This window comes from Macrobrachium nipponense, chromosome 47 (genome assembly GCF_015104395.2).
Source record: "Macrobrachium nipponense isolate FS-2020 chromosome 47, ASM1510439v2, whole genome shotgun sequence".
Taxonomy (NCBI): domain Eukaryota; kingdom Metazoa; phylum Arthropoda; class Malacostraca; order Decapoda; family Palaemonidae; genus Macrobrachium; species Macrobrachium nipponense.
Genome location: NC_087222.1, coordinates 4,265,438 through 4,276,584, shown reverse-complemented (window position 1 = coordinate 4,276,584; position 11,147 = coordinate 4,265,438). Strand labels below are relative to the sequence as shown.

The 11,147-nt window shown below is 41.0% G+C and overlaps 1 protein-coding gene across 1 annotated transcript in view; it reads right to left on the bottom strand.

The window, feature by feature from the left end:
- Nucleotides 1-541: 541 nt before the first annotated feature.
- Nucleotides 542-11,147, bottom strand: part of LOC135204674 (uncharacterized) — a 32,682-nt gene continuing 22,076 nt past the window's right edge. The window contains exon 3 of the mRNA XM_064234829.1: nt 542-2,955. The gene's annotated coding sequence lies outside the window, so the exon portion shown is untranslated. The remainder of the gene's footprint in view (nt 2,956-11,147) is intronic.

Below are 11,147 nucleotides of genomic sequence, written 5' to 3'. Positions count from 1 at the left end.
TATATTACTATCGTCAGTCATTGAAATGATTAATCTTCATATAACAATTTGATGAAAATGAATAAACATCACCATCAAAAGCCATTTCCTTACAAATTTACAAATAAACAAAGATTTATAAAAATCTTCGACCATTGCTCAACTTCAGGATACAAAAGTCTCCCATGTCCCTCCCCCCCCAAAGCTGACAGAACTTTTAGTACAATTATGCTATTTTTATACCTATGATTAAGGTTAAGCGAAATCTGGCACCATTTATGTTCAAGAGTGGGCTGAATGGCTGGTGAGACTGTTGACATCACTCAAACTGAGTTAAGGAGAGGGACTTAATTTACCATGATATTTGAAAATAAAGCACTGATATCATCATTGTCGTCCTAGTGCAACATATGAGTGCCAATTCTAGTGATGCGCAGCACCTTGCGGGTTAAAACAATATATATTGTAATAGTTTCGTTCTCAGAGACCAACAGGGTCAAACTAACAACAAGAAATTTGGCTGGAATGACTGAGGAAGGGTGAGAAAAATGAAGGACTGAACAAAAAAAAATTACTTTAATAATAAACTATTTACAGTAATTTACATAATATACAAGTGAAACCAGGATTTGGGTGGCAAAAATACAGAGATCATTTACCAAAATAATCAACAAATAAACTTTCAAATCAATGAATTAACTAGATAAATAAATCAGTGGTGAAAATCACACTTCCTCGACACCACAATACATATAATGATGAAAAACACATCATCATTATTACCAGAGCCATACACTTGCTCGACACCAAAAATCAATCATTTTAATAACAAACCGGCAATCACACCGACAGCATGATAACAATAACAACACACAAATAGGCAGCATGATCTAAAGTAAATACCAGACACATAACCCAAGCAGCAAAATAAACAAATGGACAAATTCACAAGAATTGTTGAACACACATAGATGGCCGAGTCCTCATCCTCCTGTTGCAGTCAATCAGGTATTAAACATGACTTCCAGCTGCTCCAGTAGTGCCATTCACCCATGCTCCTTCTCAGCTAAGGTTTCCCAGAACCTCTCAGATTGCCATCCAAAACCTGTCTACTGCTTCTGCACCCTATGTGACAGAAGTCACCTTGTCACTTAATGATAAACATTGGAAGGTAGGAGAACTAATGGAACAATAGTATCGATTGTTTCAACCAAATAACGACCAATCGTTTTATTAGTTATACAGTAATATGTACAGTTATTTACAAAGCAAGTCCTGGCTCAACACTTCTGACTGGTTAGTTTAAAACAGAGCACAATAATACAGCGCTTTATTCATTTACAAAGTAAGTTCTACCTCAACACTTCTGGGACGTTAGCTTAAAACAGAATACACGTACGTACAGTACTTCATTCTCTTACAAAGCAAGTTCTGGCTCAACACACTGACTGGTTAGCTTAAAACAAAATAATACGCTGAAACATGACTTTGCCTAGAATATTAAAGAACATATCAAAAATTAATCAAATAAAAATGAACCTAATTTTCATTGATGTTTAATGTAACAATCAATCTCTGACTTCCACTAAGTCAGTTTTATGTAAATGACTTCTTTCTAGTATGAGTTTTCACACACGTTTCGAGAGACCTTGGCATTCATGAAATGAGAATGGCTTCTCTCCAATATGGGTTCCCACAATCTTTTTTAAGAGCAGAGTAATACTAAAAACCTATCACACTTCCAGTACATTTAATTGCCCTCTAAATTTTATGAATTTTCATGAGTTTCTCTAATAGTATTTGAAATTGTCCAACATTCTTTACATTAGTACTGGAGAATGTCCTCTCTCTACAAGGATTTCCAATAAGTACTTTGAGAATTACAGAACTAGAAAAACTACTTGGACAAAGTTCAAATATAAAGTTTCTGTCTTGTGTCAATTCTTGCCTGTTTTGAGATGACTTGAAACAGAAAAACTTCTTTGACAAACAGAGCAAGTGAATAGTTTCAGTCCTCTATGACTTCTCATGTGTTTTTTTGGATGGCTTTCAATTGAAAAACTTCTTTGACATATAGAGCAAGCATATGGTTTCTCTCTTTGGCTTATGTTATTCTTAATTTTCAATCTATACCAGGGGTGCAATGAGTCCCAACCTAGGGTCTGTGGTTGCACATCTAGGGATTTTTTCAAGGTGTTTTCAGTTCCTTTCAGAGCAGAAATCTGCACCTCATTTATACTTGGTCAACTTGGTATTGCCTAAAGATATTTTCTCAGGTTTTTCTTTATAAGTCCTGTTGCCCCTACAACCACAGGTATTGTTTCTATTTCCTTCAGTTCCCTTTCTTTAAGGTCTTGGTATTTCTTCTGTATGATTCTCACGTGTTTTGTGCGATGACTTGAATCAGCAAACCTCCTTCGACATAAAGAATAAGTGTATGGTTTCTCTCCCATATGAGTTCTCATAAGTATTTTGAGATGACTTTGACTAGAAAGACTTCTTTGACATGCAGAGCAAGTACTATATGGTTTCTCTCCCGTATGAGTTCTCATGTGTGTTTTGAGATCATTTCTGTGAAAATGTCCTTTGGCACTCGGCATGGCATTTGCTTCCCTGCTGTGTTTTATTTTTGAAAGTATTTCTGTCCTACCCAAATGTCTATTTTCTTCTCAATATAGATCTTCTGTCCACTTTCATCATCAAAGCTTGGAGAACTGTTGTCCTCTTCCTCATACTTAATAGGTCGGAATGAACAGTTCACATCAAATTCACTATGGCCAAAAGATTCTGGTTCTGCCTTGACTTCTAATAAGGGGTCTGCATATAAGAGTCTTCCATCATCTGCATTTCCAGTAAGATCCTCCTCCAAATTCTCTTTCTCTTCTTTGATTAACAGCATTTCCACAGGATGTTGTTCCCTTTACACTACCCAATTGCAGTTAAGCCCCATTGAAATTTTCCTCTGTTTCGAATACTCTGAAATAAAAAATAAACAATGAGAAAAACATGCCCTGAATAGCACCATTCATAACATAAAGAATGAGAAATTTGGAATAATTTCATGTTTTACAGTATATGCTTATTTCAACTCGTAAAATGTGTATCCTCTGGGAAAACAAATAGTACCACAATGCAATGATCATTTTTGATGATCAAATGGCTTTTTTCTTAAAAGGATTGCAAGTGCATTTTGAGGTAGAAAAGGCTACTTGGACTCTCAGCGCATATAAATAATTTCTATCTAGTTGAGTTTCACTGTGACTTTTGAGAACATGGGATAGGGATAAACTCGTTCAGCTAGGCCAATACTACAAAGCTTCTTCAAATAATGCCATAAAAATCAATTTTAAGCCTATGGTGCCTTTTGTCAAAACCTACTCTAAAACTGTACAAATTTACTCTACACAAATTATTTAGAGTTTAACCCTTAGTGGACAAACACGCTCACACGAGTAGTAATAACAGGTTTTGGGTGGTGGACAGTGACTCATGGCGAGGAATTAATTACGCACCATACTGTTTGAAGATTTAGCGGGAATCTTTTATGATGAAAAGTATGGGTCATAAATGAGAGTATGGCAACTCTATAGTCACCATATAATCTCTCGGGGAGAGGCAGCCACCAGCCAGTCTTGTCTTAAGATGTGGCCAAGGAAGGAAGTGCCCCACATTTCTATGACCCCCAGACCAGAATGTCACATAGTACTTCGTTGACGCATTTCTCATCCCGAAGAAGTGAGCACGAGACGTAAAACTTCTCTGAGAACTTAGACTCAAGAAATATCACATCGACCTGTCATATGAAATGTTAGATGGCAAGTTTGCCAATTCAGATAGTGAAAATGAGGAAAGCAATGAAGATATCTTAGAGGAATTAGGAAGTTTTGATGACGATGGTGATGATGATGATGAAGATCATGATCCTAGTTGATGATGATGATGATGATCATGATCCTAGTTATCAACAAGAAACAATAATACAACATGAAAGTGATGCAGAAAGCAACAGCATTGATGAATGTAAACTGAAGGAGTGGAGCAGCGGCAAGGTTCTCTCCTACCAGTCGAGAGGACCAGGGTTCAAATCCCGCCGCTCGCTGGTGGCTTGGGAATGGCACCATTGCATAAACCTGGTGGCCCACCAACCTAGCAGTCTGAAAACTCAATGGTGAGTAGGAGAATAGGTACCAGCTCTCTGGCTGGGGAGTTAAACAGTGGGCCTAGCGACACAATGGCCATGTGTCTTAGGCATTGGGACCGGTCCCCAAGTGGCTGTCAGCCAAAGAAACAGAAGATCAGCGCCTGCCCTATGAGCCTCGCAGAGGCCCAGGAGGACTTTAACTTGAAAAGACAGAATGATGGGAAGAAGGTCTTTTTGCCGATATGGGAGGCACGGTAGGCGTTCACGGTCTTGGTCTTACAGTGGCAGTACTGTTCAGATGCATGATGCAGGGCTTAGAACTCCCCAATTTGATGATGGTTGGACTTATGGATGTGACTACGTACCAAATGATTACAGTTCTCCTGATCTGCGGACTCGTGCATTCAAAGATTTCTCTATGAACCATATCTACCCATTATTCGTGGGAAATTAGCATGATTTTTCTGAGAAATATCCACAAATTCCTGGTTTTTTGTATAAATTTCATCATAAAATACACATTTTGTGATAAAACTATTAAGAAAACCAGGTATAAACATTTTTAGTGGGATTCTTCTCGAGTTTCAACAAACAAAATGGGCAGTTTTAAGCATTTTATAGGGGGTTTCAACCATTCGCAGATTCTAGCTATTCGTGCTTCATGCGGGGGGGTTTTGTATGCATCCCCCACGAATATGGGGGGAACACTGTATGTGTATTCTGGATTGGCAGGAATAACAATGGAATGTGACTTGGGTATCGGACGTAAAGAATTGGACTACTTCAGGTTGTTTTTGGAAGACGAAGTTGTTCAAGTCACAGTCAACAAAATGGACCATTGCCATACGCAAGGAGTCACAGCCAGGGAACAAGGCAGCAGGAGTAAGATGAAGAAATGATCAGATGTCAGCTTTCTAGAGTTCGAGAGAGAGAAAGAGAATCACTTTTGCAGTTTTAATTGTTTTAAGCTGGATGCTGATATGAGGGAGAAAGTTTCCATTTTTGTTGGGGAATTTTATGGTTATAAGAAAGTGAGGATTTTACTTTTACTAAAATAATTTTGTAGATTTTATGTTTACTAAAATACATTTATAATTTGCATATCAATACAAGGAATATTTTGTCATTTACGTATCAATTGGATATAATTTCATTTACTAAATATCTGCTAGTATGAAAAAATTATTTTACTTTAAATTTTCTTGTCTGTCTCAATTATAACATTTTATTTGAGAAGGAGGAATAGAAGATTGCAGTGGTGGTCAGAGAGAGAGAGAGAGAGAGAGAGAGAGAGATCGAGAGAAGAGAGAGAGAGAGAGAGAGAGAGAGAGAGAGAGAGAGAGAGAGAGAGAGAGAGAGAGTTATTTTCTTTAAATTATGCCAACCTTAAAGCTTACCCATGTGGGGTGCTGCATGCTGATAAATTATCCCGTCCACTAAGGGTTAATAGCCTTGCATATATCATCACATAGTTTAGTAACTAGGGTAATTTTATAACAAAATCCCTGATATGTATCTTATACCATTATATTGTGTTATACCAAACTAAAATATATACTATTATAGAATACTAAACAAAAAACTTTTATTTGCTTAACATAACTGTGATAATCAGAAAATATATCACTACATGAGAAAATATATTTATAATAAAATAGTTTTATTCATATTTACCAAACAATTATTCAGCTGTAGGATCCCTACCATGGCCAGACCAAAATTCAAACTTTCGTGGTGGCGCCACCATCGCTAGTGTAGGTAACCAGTTACCGACCACTTTCGGTAAAACAAGTATGCCGACATCGCACCCCTCAATTAGATTTCGGCTGCTAACTCCACCTGTGGAGAGGAGAGGGGCTTGAATCATATAATTGCTTGGTAAGTATGAATAAAACCTCATTTTATTATAAAAATATAATTTTCTTTCAAGGTCTTACCAAGCAATTATTCAGTTGATTCCATACTGAAAAGTGAAGGTAGTGGAGATAACACCTGAAAATAATGTCAATTCTCACACAGGGTTAAAGTGTGATAGAACAGGACATATGTTTGTCTTACCTTACCTTGTAAGGAGCCACTGCAGGTGAATACTGAGTTTGTCTGCCAGCATGTTCATCTTTCTCTGAACAAAGCGTGGATTAATATCCAATGCCGCCGTAAGCAAAGTGAACGAGCGAGTCCCTCCCTGCTTCTGAATATACAATAGGGCTATGGAGTTATCTGAATGAATAGCCACCACCTAACCTTCGACTAGGTGCACAAACTCTTGAACACCCAGGAACACTGATGTGTAGGAAGAACTATAGAGTCCTCGAGTGTAGCCTTCCTAGTTTCACAAACTTCTCCCAGCAGGCTCAAACGCTATACTGCCGAGCATGATGGACTGGTAAGGAACTGCTGAAGCAACAAAAAGCACGACTCCACTTTTTTCAAGGACAGAAAAGCCCGAAAGGCCTGAGTGTTCATTGTCAACCCCAAATACAGAATCCTCTGAGAAGGAATAATTTGGGATTCTGACATATTTATTACAGTACCCAACTTTTGTATCATGCAAAGTCCCCTTTAGGTTCTCCGCACACTGACTCTCCAAACAGGGACAGAGAAGTCAGTTTAGATAAAGAGATGCAGTTAACCCCATCAAACGAAGCCACTGTCTCGGGGAGGGGGGATTCAGAACCCCAGAGAAAACCCATGGCACTGTCGACAGGCTGAAGCACAGAGCTCAAAACTGAAAGCTTTTGTTCTGAAAAACAAATTGGAGGTACTCCCTGGAGTCTTTGATGGATTAGGACATGGAAGTAGGCATCCTGCATGTCGAGGGATACCATCCAATCCAATGACGAAGCAAGGCAAGTACAGAACTCAGCGTCTCCACCTTGATCTTTGTTTTTAGAACAAAACAGTTCAAGGTGAACAGGCCTCCAGCCCCCTGATGCTTTGGGGACTACAAACAGCCTGTTGTTGAACCCCTCCAACGTGTTGGTGACCCCTTCTACTGAATGTTTGAGAATCAAGGATTCCACTTCCTCCTCGAGCACCAAAAACCTTTCCGAGCCAATGAAGTATGCCGTTAATAAGATGGGGACTTTGTGTTCTTTCCCTGAAAGGAATGGCATAGCCCAGATGTAAAACTTGAATAACCCAGGCTTCTGCAGCCCTGTTCCTCCACTCCTCCCAAAACTGATGCAGCCTGTCACCTACGGGCGTGCCAAGGATAGGAACATTACTTGTTTGCAGGCTTAGCTGTGGCTCTTGACATGGACTTAGAAGGTGGGTAAAGGTTGATGCGAGGTCTGGTAAACTGGCGAGACTTTCCCACCCTGAAAATGCTGCTTCTGAAGCCGCGAAATGGACATACCAGGGAACTCCACTGCAGTCGAGGAATTAGGGCGCTTTGTGGATCGCGCAAGCAAATCTGTAGCGGACTTCTTTTCGAGTGCCAAGAAGATATCTTGCACTGCACCTTGAGGAAATAGGTATAACTTACCAAGAGGGGAGAACACGAGACCAGACATCTGGGTTATCGTCACCTATAGTAGTAAATGAGCACCAAAGCTTGCGCTTCTTTAAACACTCCCGTGGCGGACAAGAAAGCTATTTCATCTGCATCATCTCTAACAGCCTTGTCAGAGCAGGAAAGAACTCCCACCAAGCCCTCCCAAAGCTCAGATGAAAGCGAAGGGCAGTCCTCCAACTTCCATGCCAATGCTCCAATTGACCAGTCCATAAAACTACAGATTTCCAAGATCTTAAAGAGATTGCGAACCAGATGGTTGATCTCCGACAAAGAAAAGAACATCTTCGCAGTTTAAACGCTGCTCTCCTGTTCATGCCCACAAGGCCTGAGAAATCCCCCTGGGATGGGGGCAGACACTCCCAAGGAAGAAGGAGCTTTCCTGATTGCGTAGAAACGGTAACGCTTCATTAGGAGCAAAGGAGGGAAGGCGAAAGACGCTTTGCCTTGTTCCCTCTTAGAAGGCAGCCACTCATCCATATAGCGAAGAACCTTCCTAGCTGCAGAGAAGAGGACTAACTTAGGAAGGAGATCTTCTAACTGTTTCTTTTTCTTTATGAGGAAGATCGAAGGAGGCAAACTTGGAGTGGCAGGTGTCAAATGGTCCGGAAAATAATCCTAAAGAAACTTCATCAGAGAAGCAATCTTGTTGGAGGTTGAGCTGTGTCCTACTCTAAATCCTGCTCTTGTTCTTCATTCTTTGAAGACACAGGTGACGGGTGGTTCTTCCTTCTTTGACGGCGGCGTCTTAAGTCTTAAAGAAGCACTACAACTCTTCGAAGAGCTGTTGAAAAGGAAAGCCAAAAAACCATCCAAATGAAGACGAAGAAGGTCCACACAGCTACTGATGTAACCTGGGACCCGGCACAAATCCAATTGAGGGGTGCGATGTTGTCATACCTGTTTACCAAAAATGGTTGGTAACTGGTTACTTACACTAGCGATGTTGGCGCCACAGTGAAAGTTTTAATTTGGTATGCCATGGTAGGGACCCTACAGTTGAATAATTGCTTGGTAAGACCCTGAATAAAATTATGCATTACTAAAAATATTAAACAAACTTGACTACATCATCATCAAAGTCAGATATTTTATAAATCAGCAAAATTCCTGAGATAGATAATTTAGCATTATATTATATAATAATGGTTGGACTTTGTACTTTGATTATAAATACGAATACAGGCAGTCCCTGGGTTACGACGGTCTCGGCTTACGACGTTCCGAGGTTACGACACTTTTCAATTATATTCATCAGACATTATTTCCAGGGTTACGATGCATGTTCCAGGGTTACGACGCCTACAACGCTCATCTGGCAGATGAAATATGACACCAAAAATGCAAAATAATCAATATTTGAAGGTTTTTTTTTATGAAAAATGCCATAAGAATGCAGTTTACATAGTTTTCAATGCACCCAAAGCATTAAATGTAAGGTTTTCTTAGGATTTTTGACAATGTTCCGGCTTACGACGCGTCTCAAGAACGGAACCCCTGTTGTAACCCGGGGACTGCCTGTACCACAAGATGTCAGGAAAAATCTTAAGACATACATTAAAACCAGTTATGACGCAAATGACTGAACAATAAAAAAAAGGGAAAACTATTGCATTTTGTAATGGAACAGATGTTTTTAAGCTAAGATTGATCACAATATAATTACAAACATGACATTTTTGAAAGCAAATTGTATTTTTCCCTAACCATACAAACCTGGAGTCCTTTACTTAGGATAGATTGCAGCTCAGCTGAAACTACCAGCTAATACATTCTTTTATATACCGAGGTAATACTACCGGACCGGTAGTTACCTGCCCAGCGGTGGGGAAGCACCGCCTCCCCACCAGCTCATTGAGTCGTTACTTTGATTACAGCCAGGACTTTGATGATGACCCCTGAATCAAGGGGGTGGGTGTTTGGCAGGACCATACAAGTAAAGGACTCCAGGTTTGTATGGTTAGGGAAAAATACATTTTACTTTCAAAAATGTCATTTGTTCCTACATCGTATACAAACCTTCCGTCCTTTACTTGGGAGACTCATCCTAAGGTGGGGATGGAAGTCCTGTCTCGCTGACTGAGAATGGAACCTGGGATGCCAGGACCCGGGCTTATAGCTCAGGGTCGTGGATCATTCACCCCGTGAGCCATAGTAAATGTGACCTGATGGGCTGACGGCCTGGGTATCAAAGGCGTGAGCGTAGAACTCTCTCTGGCAACAAAAACCAGGCTATATAATTATAATGCGTTTATTGGGTTGCAGCACACTCCCCCTCGGAAAAGTGTGGAGACTGACTTCTGTGTGTCTACAGAAAAACCACTAGTCGGACATGGAATGCTTACCAGTATCAAAATTGGTGCCGGTGAACGGGTTTCGATGCTGTGGCCCCAATTAAGGGGAAAAGGTGAAAAGAAAATAGGCCAGTCATACTCTCACATTCACCCCCAGCCTGATATGGAACCTCGATTCGAAACTTGCAACCTCTGAGGGCACAGAGGCAGCTAAACCACCTGCTGAGCGGCTACCACAGGACCAAGTCAGTTGTGTCGACGTAGCTGTGGGTACAATCTCTAAGGTAGAACCTGGTGAAGGTGGAAGGGCGAGACCATGTGCCAATTTCCATCACCTGGGTAACAGAGAGGTTCTTCTTGAAGGCAAGAGATGTGCTCATTCCACTCACATCGTGAGCCTTCACTCGACTGGTACCAGCAAGTAGAGAAGAGGGAGGGGAGAGATTACAGCAAATCACCTCTCGAATCCAATGTGAAATGGTATTCCTCATAACCCTCTTCTTTGACGGGCCCGAGTAGAGCTGGTCCATTGGAGATAGTGTTGGTGTTCTCAGAGGTCAGAGAAGTAGCTTATCTGGGTCTTCAGTTACTGTCCTCAGGCTCATAACCTGGAACGAAGAAAACCGAGAATCAACCTGGGCTGGATTCTGGGTTTTCGCAACAAACTCAGGGACGAAGCTGAAGCAGACATTGGTCCAGCACTCAGTCACTCGGTATGAGTGACAGTATAAGCTAGACTATGAAGCTCGCCGACTCGCTTGGAGGAAGCAAAGGCAAGAAGAAAAACCATTTTCAGAGTGAGATCCGTATCAGATGCCAGGGATAATGGTTCATAAGGAGCTCTCTTCAAAGACCTGAGGACAGCAATGATGTCCCAGGGAGGAGGTTTTGCCAATACCGGAGTGCAACCCTGTTCAAAGCTTCGTATGAGCATAGAGAGTTCTTCCGAGGAAGAGAGATCTTCCCTTCAGTCTGAGGACTTGGCCCAAGGCCAAGCGATAGCCTTTCACCGCCGAGACCGAAAGGAGCTTCTCTCTCCGGAGGTAGAATAAGAAGTCGGCAATCAAGGGGATAGAGGCTCCAATAGGAGAACAGCCTCTCCGACGACACCAACCACAGAAGATGGCTCACTTGATCTGGTAGACAAACGTTGAGGACTTCCTGAGGTATCCTGACATTGCTGTCGCAGCCTCTCGCAAAAAGCCTTTCCCTGTGAGGA